Raw genomic sequence first — 20,000 nt, forward strand, 5'->3', positions numbered from 1 at the left:
CCGCTATATTTATATATACATATATATATATATATATATATATATATATATATATATATATATATATATATATATATATATATATATATACATATATATATATATATATAATCAAGATACTGGAAGAATAATGTAACAGGCGACAACATCCGGAGAGTAAGACGATACAAAAACAAAAGGACATGAAAAACAATGGCGTGTCATTCGGAGCTTTGGCAAACAGGACACAGTCGTGTGTCGATAAGCCAGCTGGAGGAGATGTCCTCCTGGGGCTAAAAGCAACAGTAACATCCACCCCTAGGGGTCAGCCACACTTAAGTGGCAATATACTACACTTTATCGTGCAGTTACTGTTAATACTTCATTTAGAGAATTAACATTGCTTGTTTTCACCTTTTCAATATCAGTGAAGAATTTCACTGGAAAAGAAGATATAAGTTTGCCAGGTTTTTTGTCTCTCTCACCAAGGTCATCAGCTGTCGAACGCCGACGAAGGGAAATAACCCTGAAATCCGGATACGTTCGTGCTGCAGACCGAGGTGAGAGGGATAACTTCCCTTGGCAAACAGGACACAGTCGTGTGTCGATAAGCCAGCTGGAGGAGATGTCCTCCTGGGGCTAAAAGCAACAGTAACATCCACCCCTAGGGGTCAGCCACACTTAAGTGGCAATATACTACACTTTATATATATATATATATATATATATATATATATATATATATATATATATATATATATATATATATATATATATATATATATATGTATATATATATATATATATACGTATATATATATATATGTACACATATATGTATAAATGTGTGTGCATATGTGCGTTTATGCGTGTGTTTGTGTGTGTGTGTGTGTTTGCGCGCGTGTATCTACATACATATTTACGTGCGGCTGTGTGGTTAGAGTCTTTCATATGCATCTGTGGTTCACTGTTCAATCCCACTGCATGACAGATTAAGAGAATCTCTTCTACCAAAGCCTCTTAAGTGGATTTATTTGTTGGAAACTGAATGAAAAACGTCGTGAATATTTATACACACATGCATACACGCTCGCACGCACACACGCAGAAACACACTTGTCCTAATATATATGTGTGTGTGTCTGTGTGTGTGTCCGTGTGTGTGTGTGTGTGTGCCGACAGATAGCGAGACAGAGACAGGTAGAGAAGGGAGGGAGAGAAATAGAAGGATGAGAATGTGTGTTTGCGTGGATTAACGTATTAACATATATGAGTTTAGAATGAATGATATGATAACTATATACGAGCCGTCCTTCTATGTCATCTAGGAAATGTAATCAGATTTGCTTGAATATATCTTGTTTCCAACACCTGAAATTGTTGTCACCTCTGCACCCTAAATAGGTTATACATTTATATCATCCATTTTGATTATAATCTGTATTTTAGCGTCTACACATATATTTCACTGCTTTATGTCTAAGTCTGTAACTAAATTTGATTTTGCGTAATAGCGATTAAATATACTCAGATTATAATGTTTGTGTGTACGTGTGTGTGTGAGTGTGAGGAGAGCAATGGCTCTGGTTGTACAGAACACGCCCAAGGCACCCAAGTAATAGTAATTCTAATCTGTAAAGACATAAAGACATGGTTGAAGTTAGTTGTAACCGGCATTACTCTCTCGTACATAATTGGTATTTGCTAGGAATTGATAAAATGCAGTTATCACAGGCCAACGTATAGGAATGAACAGAATTACAATCTAACACACTATGAGCAATTTTGAGCTACGTGCATATAATTAAAGGCGTGTAAGTATGTGTGCATATGCATATGAATTTATATATATACATATATATATATATATATATATATATATATGTGTGTGTGTGTGTGTGTGTGTGTGTGTGTGTGTGTGTGTGTGTGTGTGTGTGTGTGTGTGTGAATATATATATATATACATATATATATATATATATATATATATATATATATATATATATATATATATATATATATATATATATATATATGTATATATATATATTTTATTTATATACAAACACATATATATATACATACATATATAAGTGTATACACGCATATACATATGTGTTTGTATGCATATGGAGTGAGAGAGTGTGTTTGAAAGAAATATTTCTTTGTCACAAAATATGTGCGCGTGTATGTCCGTGCATGCGTGCGTATATGTTTTAGCGTGGGTGTGCTGACAATTTTTGACCATTTGTAACCTCAGACTATAAAATTTCCAATCGCTGTAGTAGAATTGAAATACACTTTGTCAAATTGAACTTAACTAAATTCATTATAACAGTACTAAATTAGATTTCCCATACGTATATTTTCATTCGCTACAGTGTCTTTAAGAATCCTTTTGAAATAAGGACTACTTCAAAATTCAAAGTCTGGAATATTTCGTCATGCATACATATATAGATTTAATTAAAAGATTAAATGTGGTACTTAAAATGTTTCTGGCACCAGAATTTGGTAGGGTAAAATCCAAAAACAAAATCAAGAGATTTGGTGAATTAAATTTGAAGAAAAGCAACAAAAATGTATTAGGTTATAGCAGTACGTACGTTTCGTACAAGCTTCATTTATTTGTGTAGTCAGAACACCACATAAGATGTGCAATGAAAATGGACTCCTCAGCTGCATAATGGAAGTTCATTTCAGAAAGCCATTTTGTAAATGTGTGCAAATACATGAGCAGGAGATGAAGAGAATACCATTTTGACTGGGCGGTTAATCAACAGTCTAGTGAACCAAACAGGAATTAAATTCCTGTTTGGTTCACTAGAGTGTTGATTAACAGCGAAGTCAAGATGAGACTTTAAAGTGGCGAGTGACTTCATATCTGTATTTTCATAATATTTCCAGGCTGAATCAGAATGCCGTCTGCGAAAAAAAAAAAAAAAAGTATTTTCAGTTACGCTATTCTCTAGTAAACATAGTTGCTAATGTGCTTTGCATTCTCTTTCAAATGCATGAGAGTGGTCATTACTGGAACGTCTTCCGATTTTAGTCAGCACAAATATGACTGACTTGAGGCTTCACGGCAAGAACAATCATTGCGCGTACATGGAATACATTATTGTTTAACCCGTTATCCTCTTAATTTTCGTCAGCAGACCGGATGGTATATTTTGTTTTAAGTATATTGTTTGTTTACTTCGTTAAATACATTGATCTCTCATTATGTAAAAATACTCATTAATTTACATCACATATTATTTTCTATGGCCTTTTGCCACATGTGGCGATGCATCCATCCATCCATCCAGCTAGCTATCCATCCATACACAAGCACATGCATACACACACATACACACACACACACACACACACACACACACGCATACATACATGCATACATACATACATGCATACATACATACATGCATACATACAAACATACATACATACATGCATACATACAACTAAGAGAAATCTATAATGAACAAAGTAACGAAAATACTAAAAGAAAGCTACCTAGATGGAAAACAAACTTGAAGAAATCATGACTAACATGCGCCACCATATTGGATGGTCAACTACAATAATAAAATCTGAGGAGAAAAATGAGTTTACACCTCACCAACTCTACCATAGACAAAAATTAGTGAAACTTTATGCCAACTCTTCACCTGGAGCTGTTGAGGGAAAAACTAATCACTTTAGGAGATGAACTCAGGACGATGAGCGAGAATCTCCGCTATCGCAAGCGAATTTTTGAGCATGCCAGTATGAATCGCAAGTTTGCTTCCAACCCACAAGCATTATACAATGATAAGGAAGGAAAATATTACCATTAAGAAAGCTCCTTCCTAAGAAGATCTGCAATTATTCTGGTCAAAATTTTGAAGCGAAAAGAGGGATTTCAACCTGAATGTATCTTCGTTAAATAAAATTGAGAGAGAATACTCTACCAACACTAACTGTAAACCGTACAAAATCGATGCACAAACCGTTGTTATAACAGTAGGTAAACTGCAAATCGGGAAGGCACCTGGAAGGGACCTAATAGTTGGGTATTGGTACAAGAAGCTGACATTTTATAGAAACCAATTGATATGTTTGTTCAAAAGTAGCATGCAAGGTCATACTGATATCACACATTGGGGGTGTGGAGGAGGAGGAGGAAGTGGAAGAAGTGGTGGAGAAGGAGGAGGAGGAGGGAATTTGAGAGTGAGTGAGAGAACACATAGGCGGCCGATGCATTATACTCTCACTCATGTGCTTAATGGAAGTGAGAGGTGAAGAGGAAAAAAGAAATGTGGAAAACACGAAGAGGGGGAATTACATAGTTGAAAAAAGTTTGTTGAAGAAACAAAGGAAGTGAAAAATATAAACGTGCTCAGCAGATGGAAACTTTAAAATCATAAAATATTTCATTTTAAATGGAGGTAAAATAACTTAGCAAAACAAGAATAAACATGTAAACCGTTTCTCTTTCTTTCTGTGGAATTTCTAAGGGTCCTACACGTACCTTATATTTGTAAAATGGTATTTGCATATATTTCCCTACCATGATAAAACAGAATATATATTAAGATTAAAATTACTTAGTGTACACGCACCCTGCTCGTCTCTCTCTCTCTCTCTCTCTCTCTCTCTCTCTCTATCTCTCTCTCTCTCTCTCTCTCTCTCTCTTCCCTTCTCTCTAAATCTCTCACTTTCACTCCGTACCAACCCATCTATCTATCTCGCTCTCTTTTCCTCTATCTCTTTATCAGTCTTTCCTGCGCGCCATCTTCAACTTTTTTACATTGATTTCTAATGTAGTCAACAACAGACTTCAAATTTTGGAAGTGATGCTAATCGAGTATACAGACATCGATACTTGGCTGATATTTATATTTTGATATTATATATCATCGTCATCATTGTCGTCGTCGTAATCGTTATCGGCACTACCACCACCACCACCACCACCATCATCATCATCATCTAAGCATCTATGTAACCAGCCCAGCTGTCTTTTCAACTTAGAACGTAACTAAAGAGAATAAGTTATAAACTGCTTATGCTTAACTTTGTATCAGCGCTTAGGGAGCAGATTGATGATCAAAACATTTCCTATTATGATCGTGCCATCCTTTTAGGCATTACTAATTCTGTATTACCTTTCGTCTCGTATCTTTTAAAGAATATGCAGTGGGTCCTGGGGGAGATTTACATGCTAATTCTAACACACAAACCGACCACACATATCCTCCTTCGGTGACATGAATGAAAGTCTTGCAAATGGGCGCAGGTGTAGCTCGAATTTAAGAAGTTGACATCCAAACCACATGGAATTCGGCTCCGTTCCACCGCATGGTACCTTGGCCAAGTGTCTTCTACGTAGCCTCGGGGAACTCCAACCTTTGTGTGTGGGATCAGTAGACGGAAACTGAAACCCGTCATACGTGTGTTTGTGTGTGTGGTGGAGTTGTTTGGGGTGTAGTTTGGCTGCGTACCCGTCACTTAGCGGTTCTCCAAAAAGCGACCGATAGATAAAGTATCAGGCTTAAAAAAATAAACTGGGGTCGGCTTATTCCTCTAAACTTTTCAAAGTGATGCTCCATCATGTCTACAGTTTAATGACTGAAACAAGTAAACGGTAATAACAGAAAAGATATGTCCATGTTTCGCGTTATATTCATGTGGCACAAGATCTCCAATGTGGAATGTGGGATACAGAATTTTAAAGGGCTTGGAATTTAATTAATACCAATTACGTCCACTAGAATATAAAAGATTTTATTGAACGGCACGACGAGATTTATATTCCGAAATTAATACAAAATAACTAAATACCGCATTTTTATTTATTTATTTTTTTTTACCCGGCACTCATTCGATTTTGTGAACCACACTATCTTTTGATATTACAATATTAAAAATAAAATATTTCACTAGAGACATTCTGTTAGTGATGAAATTGGAACCGGTTGTAATTAGAAAATAATAATATAAACATTGACACTTTTTTAGTTCTTTTAATTTAAAAAAAAAATATTTTCAATGTTTATATAATAAAATTAATAAACGAAGTGAATTGGATTTGGTTCATATATCCTTTTGGAAGAACATACTGTGTCACCCCAAAATTACATTTCTACGACTTAAAACTCTATTACAACTGGACAAGGCCAGCAATGTGGGAGTAGAAAGTTAGTCAATATAATTAACTGCAATAGCTATTTGGTATTTTAATTTTATCGACACGGAGAAGTTGAAAGTCAAAGACAACCTCGAAGAGATTTGAACTCAGAGAAATAAGACCAAAGATAAACAGTGCAATGTAATTTTGCACGTGTGCTAACAAAGGGAAAACAAAGGGAAAACAAAGGAAGAAGTACAAAAAGGACATGAAGAAGAATTACTCAGGAAGGGACTACACAATCAATTCCATATAGACACAATAGAAGTTGCTGGAAAAAATAAATGGGAGTGACTGATGAAAGGTACCATAAAAAAAGATGGCAGCACAGTACCAATATCTGGCCACGAACTAGAGGGTCAACCTGAGGAATGAGCAAGCGCTTCCGCTGTGCCGCATCTGCAATAGAATGGATGAAAACCATTGGCCATATCACGAACGAATGCACTAACTTGCCTAAAGCCACTACAAGTTGTGGCCCACACGACCAGGTAGCGAAAGTGCTACATAAGAAACTCTCCAAAAAGTAGGGGCCAATGAGAGCAAGACGGGGTATGAGAACAAATCACAGATAGTGGAAGAGTCGAAAACAAGCAAAATCCTCTGGGATTTCCCGATTCAAACAGATCAAGTGCTGGAGCATAACAGACCGGGCCTACTTGTGGTGGACAAGGTGCACGACATATGCTATATAATTGTTGTTTCACACCCCTTTGACCCACAAATAGTAAAGAAGGAAGGCGAAAAGACGGATATAAACCTCTTAAGTACGAAATAACCCGGCTATCGAAAATGAAGAAGGTAAAGACAGTGCCAATTATTGTTGGGTCCTTGGGAATACTATCGGAAGTCATCAAGAGGAATATAAAGAAAATTGCAATAGAGTACCCTGTTGAACTGTTACAAAAGGCTTGCCTCCTTGGCACGGCCAGAATAATCATGACAGTATTAGATAGCTGAAAAGAACGAATGCCATAGTACCGTAGGCTGCAGGTAGTAAGCCCGCTGCCAAACAAGACTCCAGGCGCTCCAACAAAACCTGTGATGAAGTGAAAATGATTATAATTATAATAATCCTTCTACTATAGACACAAGGTTTGAAATTTGTGGGTAGGTGTAAGTAGAGTACATCGACCTCCAATATTTCACTGGTACTTTCTTTATTGACCCCGAAAGGATGAAAGGCAAAGTCGAATGAATGAATGAATGAATGAATGAATGAATGAATGAATGAATGAGTGAATGAATGAATGAATGAATGAATGAATGAATGTGCGTGTACTAATGAAGAATGGTTGGAAAAGACATCTTTTCTGTAACAATCAGCACTTATCCGAGGTAATAATCAAAAGAGGTATCTTCCAGGGAGATTGTTGTTTACCATTACTATTTGTTATAGCTTTGAGCTCAAAGTGAAAGCCCACTGTGAGCTGAGGAAGAATGGACTTCGTCTCAATTACCTTCTCTTCATGGATGAGTCAAAACTGTTTACGAAAATAGAAACTGAAATGGAGAGGCTGGGTGGGAGTGGACAGATATGCAGGAAAGGCATAGGAATGGAATCAGGATCTCATAATGAAGGGAACCCACTCTGAAGCAAGAGAATTGAGTAGAGTGCCAAAACGGAAAGTGAATAGAAGAACCGTATGTGATCCTGGAGCTCGACGACAGCTTGAACAAAGAAATAAAAGACCAAATCACTGCTGCATGTTTGAAGCCACTCTTCTCTTGAAGTCTAAATTCAATGCAAGGGACCTTATGACTGATATCAATGTATTGGCTGTTGCTGTGGTTTTCAGTAGTAGTGCATCTATTTTCAAATGGACACGAGCGGATATCAAGGATCTCGATAGCCGGACCCGAAACACGAAAGACAATGCATGGTGCCTGCTATCCTGAGGCTAATATTCACAAGCTATACACGATGAGGCGCAAGGCTGGGTGCGGCCTGATAAGCGTACGAGAGTGCATCGACAGTGAGAAAGGAAATTGGACAGAGTATTTCTTAAACAGCGAACAAGACCTGCTACAGTAAGCTGTTAATGCAGAAGGATTTACCAGCAATGCAGTTGAGAGAACTAATGAATTCCGACCAGAAACGAGAGAGAAAAAACACTACTCCACATGAGATTATATGGTCACTTTCACCACGTAATTAACAACTTAGAGGCCTAGAAGCATCATGGAATAATAAATCATCAAATATGACCTTAAAATCTCATTGAAAGCCTGATCATAGCTGCCGAGAAACAGGCATTGAATACCAGCTCAGTGAAATGAAATATATATACAAATGAAAAAAAGATATATACCACACATTTTACACAGATTCTTTGCTCACAAGAGTAAGGATGCACCAGGATTTTGCCTTTCATGCAGATGAGGTGTTACAGCGAAGGCTGGATATATTAACCTTTAAGAGGGACCAGCAAGAGTACGAAATAAATGACGTAGCAGTACCAGAGGATCAATATTGTTGATGCTCTTCCTATGGTTGATCAGTTGATCAAAACTACTGATGTCACAAATTGCAAATTACTTCATTTTCTTGATTTTTTCTATTAGACACATACCTTTTTTCTTTTTTTTTTTTTTTTTACTTGTCAAAGCAGAAAGAGTTCGAATAAGTGATATTCTAGCAGTTTATACAAGCCCGTTTTCCGAACGATAGAAGATTTTGAAGGACAAAATTGTTGAAAGATTTCGTATAAGTTCTTTCAATATTGTCAGCCGTTTTTTGTAGCTTGTTGGCTTATGTTCACGAACATTCAGCGGATATGAAGATGGATTTGGATACAATCTACCTTTTATTAGATTTACAATGAATGGGTATATTTTCTGTGATGTTATTATTTCCCTTATATAGTTAAGGGAAAACACTCCCCTTACCTATATAAGAACTAAACTGTTTATATTATATGTACTTAGAATTTGGAGAGCTGGCAGAACCATCACCGCACCAAACAAAATGCTCAGCGGCATTTCGCTCGTCTTTTCGTTCTTAGTTCAAATTCCACCAATGTCGACTTTGCATTTCAACAATTTGAAGTGCTGTAATGAAATATCACCCTCCCTTAAAATTTCAGGCCTATAGTAGAAAGGATTCTTTGTATTGATAAATAATTTTAAAAAGGAAATACTTAGCTATTTATCCTTATGTATAGACTGCTCGGTATTAAACCATACTATGATCCACTTCTTTCTTTTCATTCACTGAGTTTAATATAGAGTAGATTGTTAATGACGATGCTCTAAGCGAGATGGCTACCATATCCATGTCGAAGCAAATACCAGAGATACTCGTATTCATTCCGACAGTTCGTTGCATTTTTATGGATAGATATAGTCTTCTTTTTCGATTTTCTTATGGAGAAATATTTGCCTGTCTTTAGATCTATTCTTAAGTCTATAAAATTGGCTAGCGTTCAGTTACTGTTAAGATACCCATTATAAATAAATATATATGTATATACAAGCGTGTCTCTGTATGTATCTATGCATATGTGTGTGTATGTGTATGCGTGTGTCGATGTGTGGTTGTATGTGAGAATAATTGTTATACACACAGTATTTTTCTCAGTATGTCTGCCCCTCTCTTCCTCTCTCTATTTTTTTTTTGTATTTCTCTCTTTGTTTCTCAATATGTGTGTGTGGGAGGTACGCATATATGTACGCATACATATATACATGTGTGTGTATGTATGTGTATATATATATATATGTATATATATATATATATATATATATATATATATATATATATATACATACATATGTTCGTAGGTATGTATGCATATATATGTATGTATGTATGTATGTATGTAATTTGTGTAGGTATATGTATATATTTACTGTTTCATTTCAGTTATTTTCACACAAGGGAATTGATGCAAATGATGTATCTTATTATTATTCATTGAAGTAATGTCCTTTAAAATAACAATTTCTTTAGTGTAATGCGCCACGAATATGTTGAAACACTCGTTACAAGAAAGATAAAGAAATATGATTGTAATTATGGAAGGTTTTTCTAGGTTTTTGTATTTTCTTTCTGTTTTTCTTTTCTTTATCTTTTCTTTTCTTCGTTTGCTCTATCATTTAACATATATGGTAGACAAAGTTATCTTTAGCTATTGAAATGTTCGTTTATGCAGCTTGAAATCTATATTTTCATTACATTATCTTTTTTCCATTTTTGTGGGCCTTCATATCTATTTCCTTGGTGATTTTCTGAATAAGACATTTTTCTTTGTACTTGAATATACAACGTAATATTTTTAAAGCATTTCGAAATTAAAATGATATTTCAATTATTTGGTATTGCAACCACTTTGACTTTTTTTGTTTTGATAATAAGTATTATATGATAGATGTTGGACATTGACACTCAACGTAACATGTTTCAACTTCAACTTAAGGGTATTAAACTAAGAAATCACTCGTGAAAAATACCGCATTCCTGCGATTTACATCACAGAGGAATTCTAAGTAGATTTCCTAATGGATAGGGGCGAATAAAATATATTTCATTCAAGCGCGCAAATTGTTAATGCAAGCATATGTATATGCACATAGGCGCTCACATACACGCATACACACAGCACTGATGCCATAAGAATTCAAACACTTTAAGAAAACTTGAAATTTTTTTTAGAGCGATTTGTCTCGAAGCATATAAGTCTATAAACACTCTGTATTATGTTCACAAGGCCTGGGATATTAAGGAAGGGAGCTAGTCGATCATATCAACCACCAGTACTCGACTTCATCGAACCTTACAGAGATAAAATCAAAGTTGGTCCCGGCAAAATGCCGCTTATCCTTTCCATCGGTGTGTTAACGGAAGACAAAGTGGAGGTAACCGGATAGTTGTTCTATGTAGGAAACAAAAGGGTTACTTCTTTATTTGCAATGCGTACATTGCAAATTTTCTCTGGACGTTAATGTGTAACATATGAAGGTCAACACAGATTAGAATTGCTCTGTACCGGATACAGGAGCACTCCGTCGGTTACGACGACGAGGGTCCCAGCTGATACGATCAACAGAACAGCTTGCTTCTGAAATTAAATCACAAGTGGCTGAGCAATCCACAGACACTGTACCTCTAATGTTGTTCTCAGGAAGATTCAGCGTGACACCGAGTGTGACAAAGTCGGATCTTTGAAATAGAGGTACTGCTCATTTTTGCCAACTGAGTGGACTGGAGCAACGTGAAATAAAGTGTCTTGATCAAGGACACAACGCGTCTCCGGAAATTGAACTCGCGACCTTACAGTCGTGAGTCGAATGCGCTAACCAGTAAGCCACGCGACTTCACTCCGGATAGATAATCACGTACTGATCGAATGAACATGCTTCCAAATATGCCTTTAGCTGTTATCGTTTATTTGCTTCTGTTACAAGGACGCCACACTGACCTCATTACTTGAATAAATTGACCCCAGCACTTATGTTCAAAATATGGAACTTATTCTATCGGTCTCTTTTTGCTGAACGCCTAACTTAACAGTAGGGCGGGGAACTGAGTCAAAGACACACGCACGCATGCACACACAGGTGCACACACACAAACACGCACATACCCACATACAAACATTCACACACACACATACACTCAAATATATATAAAGAATGATGGAAATGAATAAATCTGCTTCGGTTTCATATACGAATTATATATAGATGTATACCTGTAAATAGAAAGAAATCAAAGACTGAAAATGTAAAGTATAAATATACATATACATACATATATGTATAGGCATGTATTCATGTATACTATGGTACTAAATTAGCACCTACTTCACTAAACATAGAAGTTAGAATACTTCTTAGCTACAGCAGTTTAGCAGTATTTTGACTTCTAGTTTTAGCGAAGCAGGTCTTTATATAGTACCCTAGTATATAAAAATATAGGTATATATCCTATATACAATTATTAATTTTGCCTATACAGCGTTTACGCTTGCGTCCACTGACCTTATTTTTTTTTAGGAATAATATATATATATATATATATATATATATATATATATATATATATATATATATATATATATATATATATATATATATATATATATATATATATGTATGTATGTATGTATATATATATGTATATATGTATGTAAGCTTGTGTGTATGTATATATGTATTAGCAGAGCAAACTTACTACTAAAACACAGAAGATTAAGGGGGAAAGGTGTAGTGTTAGAAGTTCGACAGCTGTTTCTGAGTGCTCGGAGTTAATTCATTATGTTGGCAGATGTAGTTCACTAGGATAAGTAACTAGTAATGGAAACCAATAGACATTGCATAGATCTGGCCTCCATTTTCAGGGAGAAGAGATACAATCTGTACCATTCTATTTTCCACACACGCACCAAATGGCTTTCACACTTTACGTCACACATTCACAAATTCACGCACAATGCATTGGCTGGTCCTGTGTTATACTAGAAATACTTGCCTAAACTACTATACCGTGAGACTACGCCTGAAACTACGTGGTGGTAAAGCGTACTTATTAACCAGTATAGCCAGGCTTGCACGTCTCGTACAAAGCTTTCTTTTCTATCTCTTAGACGAAATACATTCCAAACGTGTTTCATTAGTGTGTTCAAGATCTTGCCAAACTCTTGATATTAATGTCACACCTTTAAAAATTATACTTTTTCAATTCATATCAAATACATTTTGGTTTCAATTAAATATATCGTGTATAAGAAGTCACGTTCATAATCATGATTACAAAATTTAATAGGTTTGTTATATGTTTACAGGTTCGTCGCAAGAGACTGAACGCTCCCTCCAAAAGTTTGAACACCTGTAGTCTACCCTGTCAGGTAAATTGATTTCTCTTAATATATTTAACTTCGTAAAATATGAGTTTGATAGTACATGGATTTCATGAGATATCATTCAACCACGTACGCCAATATGTATGCGTGCGCGCGTCTGCATGATCTTATACAAAATCACGCTTAAAATATTTTCAAAAATGGATGCATGGCTAACACGCTAGCTGTGCAACCACTCGGTTTCGAGTAAAGTCTTCAATGCGCAGAAAATAGTGGGAAGTTTCTTCCTCTATAGTCCCGGTCCTACAAAGGTTTACAGTGAATTTGGCAGATCTATCTATCTATCTATCTATCTATCTATCTATCTATCTATCTAACTCTCTCTCTCTGTCTCTCTGTCTCTCTCTCTCTCTCTCTCTCTCTATATATATATATATATATATATATATATATATATATATATATATGGCTGTGCAGGGTCGCAGTCGTATACCATTTTTCTTAAAAATCGTTTAACTTAGCGTTAATAGACTTTAATAACAGAATTATGAAAAAAGACGAATGCTGTTTTCTTTCACATGAAACATTTTTTCATTGGCTGTTGTTACGCTTCTTATTTTCATTATAAACCAAATAATTAAACATATATTTTACTAAGGATCGTGAGTAGTAGCAGAAAAAGAAAACTACATCACGTATAAATTTGGCATTTAATCTCCTTCAAAGTAGTCCCCTTCGAATATCACACAAGTGGCCTCAATCTGCGTACTTTAGCTTTGTTACCATGGCAACAGTCCGTATACTTCAGACCCCCCTACCCCGCCGTTACACATCTCCCATTTCCCCTCACCTACCACCCTTCCGGCGACTTCAGTCCCACCCCTCCACTTCGCACATCTTCCCTAACCGACCCCTCCCCTACTTCAAGCGAGCCCATAATCTACGTGATCTGGTCCACAGTTTCCTCCCTAACCTAACCTCCATACTCGGCTCATTCCCCTGCTCCTGCCCACCCTACCGCACTTACCCTTATCTCTCCAGCACCACCAACCTCACAGGTACCCATCATCTACACTTTCATATCACTGACTACTTCACCTGCATTTCTTGCAACGTCATCTATTGCATCTCCTTCTCACACTGTCCTTCTCTATACATCGGTCAAACGAGACACCGCTTGGCTGACCGGTTCGCGGAACACCTCTGAGATATCAGACTCACCAACGACACTCCGGTCTCGCACCCATTCCATCCTACCCCATCCCAAAGATTCTACTCTTACATACCACACCCGCACCCTCACACCCCACCCTACTCCTCCCTCACCCCAACCACACCCCACTCTTGCTTCCCCCACGCTCGCCTACCCCATACCCCAGTACCACGCACCATCACATCACACACCACCATACCACATCACCCCACACCCCACCACCCCACTACCCCACACACACTAGCACTGACCCGTTCCCAGCATCCACACCCTCATCCATACATCTACACAAGCACACACGCACACGTCAATGTCACCAGCCCTTATTCACACGCACATACACGCTCTCACATGCACACTCACGCGTACCTTCGTTTTGGGATCACCACAACTTATTTTCCTTCTTCCTAGGTCTCCTGTTTGACCACCTTTGTCCGGCATTCACCATGATTGATCACTAGCCACTAAACCTTTCTCTACTTTCTCTCTCTGCTTCTTTCTGCGTTCCTTTCTGTTGTTGAAGAGCGTAGGCTCGAATCGTAATAGACTTTCTCACTTCCCGAGTGTTAAACTGTTTCTCTTCTCTATGCCAACTCATTATATCAGGTGTATTGTGCTTGCATTTTATTTAGGTTTTCTCTGGGACATCCCACCAGTATTCTTTTTAATTATGAGTGGCTCCTACCATACTGTGGGCTCTTATTTCTATGTCCTCTGGGTTTTCCTTCCCACATATTTCATTATACAGTGTCCTAACTATGAAGTCATGCTTTATCGGTAGATAATACCGCATTGACATTTTCGGACAACCGCTTATGATAAGGGTGATATCTTCAGTTTTAACTCCACAGAGTCTGCATCCTCGTTGTCCTGCTATTCCTGCATCTCTATCCCTATCGTGCATCAGGTATTTGGTTGATATTTCCTGTTCTTGGATTGCAAACGCTAACTCTACTAAAAGGGAGGCAATAATCCGGTTACTGGTCCATGTGACTGCTTTGATGATCAATGTTGCTATCATTGTGGCACTTTCTACTAACATATGCATGCATAGTCTTCTGCTCATATAGGTACACCCTTTCGTGCGACTGTTTCCGGCATGTATTTTTGGTTATCAGACAAAGAATGTTGCTCAAGGAGCTGCCTTCCAAGTTTTATAATATTATCAACCTCATATATGCAAACTTGGTTAAGGGATTCACTTCGAGACTTCATGGTTAAAAATGTTGCCGAAGGGATATGATACGACATTCAAAGGCGTTATGGATCAACGTCAAGCCCCTGCCGCCTTGTTTTCGTTTTTAAAAAATTAATTGTTTTCGTGTGGAAATTATGTGTGCTTGTTAGGATTTTTTCGGTTTTCACATCAACGGCTCGGATCTCATCAAGCGTTCAATCGAGCAGCCCAAATGTTGGTATGAGTACTGGCACTGTATACACGTTATAGGTCCAAATTTTATATTTCCGGCTGTAATATTCTTTAGTGACGCGTGTTTTGTTGCAAATGCTATTATAAGATATGTTTTCAACCACCCCTAGATAACTGTAACATTCCTCGTCAGATATAAGGGAAACAGTCAAATCATTTATGGAGATGTTACTAGTCTGATTAACAGTTTTCTCCCTTTCACTACCATATAACGACATTTATCCTGACTAAGCTCTAGCCTTGCATCCTTTGAGAATGTTGTAACTAGGTCAAGGCTCTTTTTCAACTAGTGCATACGCTTTGCATAAAATTTCAAGTCATCCACAAAGAAACAGTGTGTAATTTTGGTATATCTGTTTCCATGTAAACCAGTGAGATAGCGTTCAGACTTCCTTAACACGAATGACAAAGGGTTTACGGAAAGGATAAACAACATCACAGAGGCTGTAACCTTAGAATATGCCTCTGCGATACTGTATTCTATCAGTTATAATACAATCGCTCTTTGTGATTAATTTCAAGATGGGTTGCCCACGATGAGGTTATGTCAGCTATGGCTTTGAATAATCTCACTGGAACTTAGAAAGTTGAAGGGCTTCTAGCATCCATGAGTGTGGAAAATAGTCAAAAGCTTTCTTGTAGTCTGTCCACATTGAAACTAGGTTTCTCCTATGCTCTCGCACCTCTGACATCACAGTTTTGTTGCTTAATAATTGTACGGTACATCCCCAGTCTCCCTTCTGCTCAGCTATTTGGTCTGCTATGATGTTATTGGTTTCTCAATGGTCATGGTGGAAGAAGTTAAAGCATGCTCTATATATCTTATACATTAAGTCATGGCATGCAATTGGCCGGTATTTGTTCGGCATGTTGGTAGTTCTGCATTTGGAAATTAATTTTAATTCTGTCAGAGCTAACCAGTGGGGTATGCTACTCTGGGGTAAGCTCCTATTGAGAGCTTCCTGGTACAGATTGATAAGATATGGTCGGTTGAAGGTTAGCTTCTTGTACAAATATGTAGTCTTGGATATCCAATCTTGAATATCCAACATGTATGTATGAATGTATGTATGTATGTATGTATGTATGCATGCATGTATGTATGTATATATGGACATTACTGTTTCGAGTCTTTGGACTGATAAGGCCGGTTATGAGGTTACCGTGGCTTAAAAGTGACCGAAATAGAAACGTTCCTCTTGATCGTGACACCAGTCAGTTGCAGGATTAATTAGTTGCATATGGGCAGATGGAGAAAAGTGAAATGTTCTTCACTCGCACCACCCGGTCCAGTAATCGAAATGCCGATTGCAATGTATTTGTTTGTGTGCTTGGGTGTACATATGTATGTATATATGTAGGTATATTTAAAAGGGGAGGGACATAGAACAACCAGCACGCGAAAAGAGGGAGTAAAAGAGAAAGAAACCGCGATGCTTAAAAAGCAGATCGAAATGCAAAGAGATGACGGCACAAAAAGGAAGAGAACAAGATTCGATTATATTGTATATCATCAATTATAAATATAGTCCGCATTGCTGGCACCTTGGGTGAAATCAAGCATATGTGATTTCCATATATTGCCTATGTATAATATTTGCACGAGTGTTATGTCTGACATTATTTACACTTATATAATCATCACGCATTTAGAACACGTGTGTTTGTGTGTGTGTTTGCACAAGTGAGCGCGTGCGTTGAGTCTACGTGTTGCCGTGTAATAACATCAAGGTGTTTGTGCTAGTGTCTATATGCATACATTTAAAATCTCGCAAGCGGACGTTAATCTATTCTATATACGTGCATGTTCCCTTTATTTACTTATTCATTTATTTATCTATTTACTAATTTATTCCTTTATTCATTTCTTTACTTATATATTTCGCTATTGGTTCATAGTTTCAATACATAACAGTACTATTATGCATGCGTTTTTCTATATATATTTACGTAAGTTATATACAGAGTATGTGTTACCCTATTCTGTTCGTCTTCTAAATGTCAAAGTAGTTTTTATATGATACATAAAGTTTACTTCAGTATGTAGAAACAGTAACTTGTGCTTTTCTGTGTATATGTGAATATACACATTTCACATTAGGGAGCATTATGCATCATTTCTATGCAATTCTTCGCAAATGTATAACTTATAATGTTTTCTGCGAAATGCTACATTCTATAAAATAATGATTTGTATGGATGCATGTAAGCAGGTAGGTATTAGGTATGTGTGTGTGTGTGTGTGTGTGTGTGTGTGTGTGTGTGTGTGTGTGTATACATATATATGTATATATGCGTGTGTTTGTATATTTGTATCTATGTATGCATAGATTGATAGATATAGATAGATAGATAGATAGATACATACATACATACATACATGCATACATACATACATACATACTTACATACATATAAACGTCACAAGAAAAGCAAGTTAGATTATGTGGCAAGGAAAAGAATAGAATGTATGTCTGATGTTACATAAGCAAAACGATGTTAAAATCATGCGAAACAAAGAGTGTGTACGTGTGAGTGTGTGTATATATATATAATACATACGCACACGCACACACGCACACACACACACACATACACACACAACTCAGAATGTCACACATATATTTATGTACGTTGGATTTGAGCATATATGTATACACTGCGTTGTGCTTACTAATATTTTGGCGGGGCATTGCTGAATCCGTTATTCTCAGACAAAATATCATGTTCCGTTTACTTACGTATCTCACCTTTCATTTTGAGTGAAAATCTTGCCGAGGTCAGCTTTGCTTTTCATTCTTCTAATATCGATTTAATAAATAATAGTGGAGTAATTAGATCTATATAAACCACTATACCCTTTATGGCAGTGCTCCAGCATGATCTACTGTATGTTTATTGAAAATACTTAAGTAATATCTCTCGTTTTGTGTGCGCATGTGTGTGTTTGTGTGTGTGCCCGGGTGCGTGTGGGTGCGTGTGTGTTTGTGTTTATATGTGTTTTGTGTTTTTGTGTGTTAGTGAGTGTATATTTTTTTTTTTATTTCTGGGGTTTTGATGTGGGAGTTTGTGTGTTTTGTATGAGGGTATTTCTGTATGTGAATGCATAGCTTCTGTATTAGAACATATGGATTCTGCATAAATCGTCATGTAACACAGTAGCGTATTAAACAGCGAACTACTAAATTTTCCCTTGAGTTGAATTGTGAAATCAATAACTTTAATTAAAAGATGGACATTAACGTATTTCATATTTTATGGCTTCATTTTAATTGCCTATTTTAATTGCCGATATTTCAGGGAATTAAATGAAAAATAAGGAATGAGGACAAGTGTGATTAATAAAATAAAAACTTATGAAAAATTCTCTGGAGTCAATTGAACAATAAGTTTTATTTTGTTTCACTCCAGAGTTTCTAATAATTATATCTTATAAATATCATTGCTGTTTGCATCCACACTATGCCGTGCATTCTGTCTTATATATGCAAATCTCTCTCTCTCTTTCTCTCATTACACACATACACACACACTTGTGCATGTATGTATTTATGACTGAGTGTATACGTCTATATGTATGTATACAAAAGTGTGTAGAAGTTTTGTTTGATCGAGTGTCTAAGTGCATATGTAGCGTCATAGTATGTGTGTATAAAATGAGCATGACTCGAGTTAGATATAAAAGTATATCACCTGCTTAATGTGGATTTTATGCAATTTAAACGGATAACCTATGTCCTTGACTGAAATGAACCGGTTAAGACACAAATATATATAATTCACGAGACTTGAAGTATTAAACTTGCATCCATTCTGTAGTCAATTTGTGTATACAAAATTATACTCGAGTGTAATTTTATGTTCGCTTACTGAACTAAGTAATTTAAGCGAATAATCTGTGGCTTATAATGTAATCATAATCACGTAATTAATATCAAACCAACTGCAGCAAATCATAGCTGGTGCATAGGAAAAAGCAATGTGTAGCATTGTAATAAACGCATCAGCGGAGTGAATACTGGGTAGAATTTCCATTGCATGTTTTCTCATGATGATTATCATGTTAATATATTTTCCGTGGAGACTAAATATATAAACGTACGTCAACGAGTGGATAAGAAGTTCACTTCAGAAACATATTATTTCAGGTTCAATTTCACAAGGTGGCAGTGGAGGCAAATATATTCCGACATGACATCAACTCTAGATTACTTTCCGAATAGAAACACTATTGAAGGGAATATCAATCCATCGCTGGGTCTATCTAAACGCAAAGTCATGGACCGCGACACGGACACACTTTAGGTCGGACAAATTTTGTAACATGAATCAAGCGCCTTGTCAAATGAAAAGCATATAGTTGTACTAAGCACTACACCTATGAGAATACGATATATCTAT

General features: G+C 36.6%; 1 protein-coding gene across 5 annotated transcripts in view; it reads left to right on the forward strand.

Moving 5' to 3' along the window:
* Window positions 1–20,000, forward strand: part of LOC106884018 (uncharacterized) — a 1,573,201-nt gene that overhangs the window by 1,164,280 nt on the left and 388,921 nt on the right. For all 5 annotated transcript variants that reach the window (XM_089350855.1, XM_089350881.1, XM_089350853.1 and 2 more), the window contains one exon: window positions 12,940–13,002. The gene's annotated coding sequence lies outside the window, so the exon portion shown is untranslated. The remainder of the gene's footprint in view (window positions 1–12,939; window positions 13,003–20,000) is intronic.

Source organism: Octopus bimaculoides, chromosome 1 (assembly GCF_046866305.1).
Source record: "Octopus bimaculoides isolate indiv1 chromosome 1, ASM4686630v1, whole genome shotgun sequence".
Classification (NCBI taxonomy): Eukaryota; Metazoa; Mollusca; class Cephalopoda; order Octopoda; family Octopodidae; genus Octopus; species Octopus bimaculoides.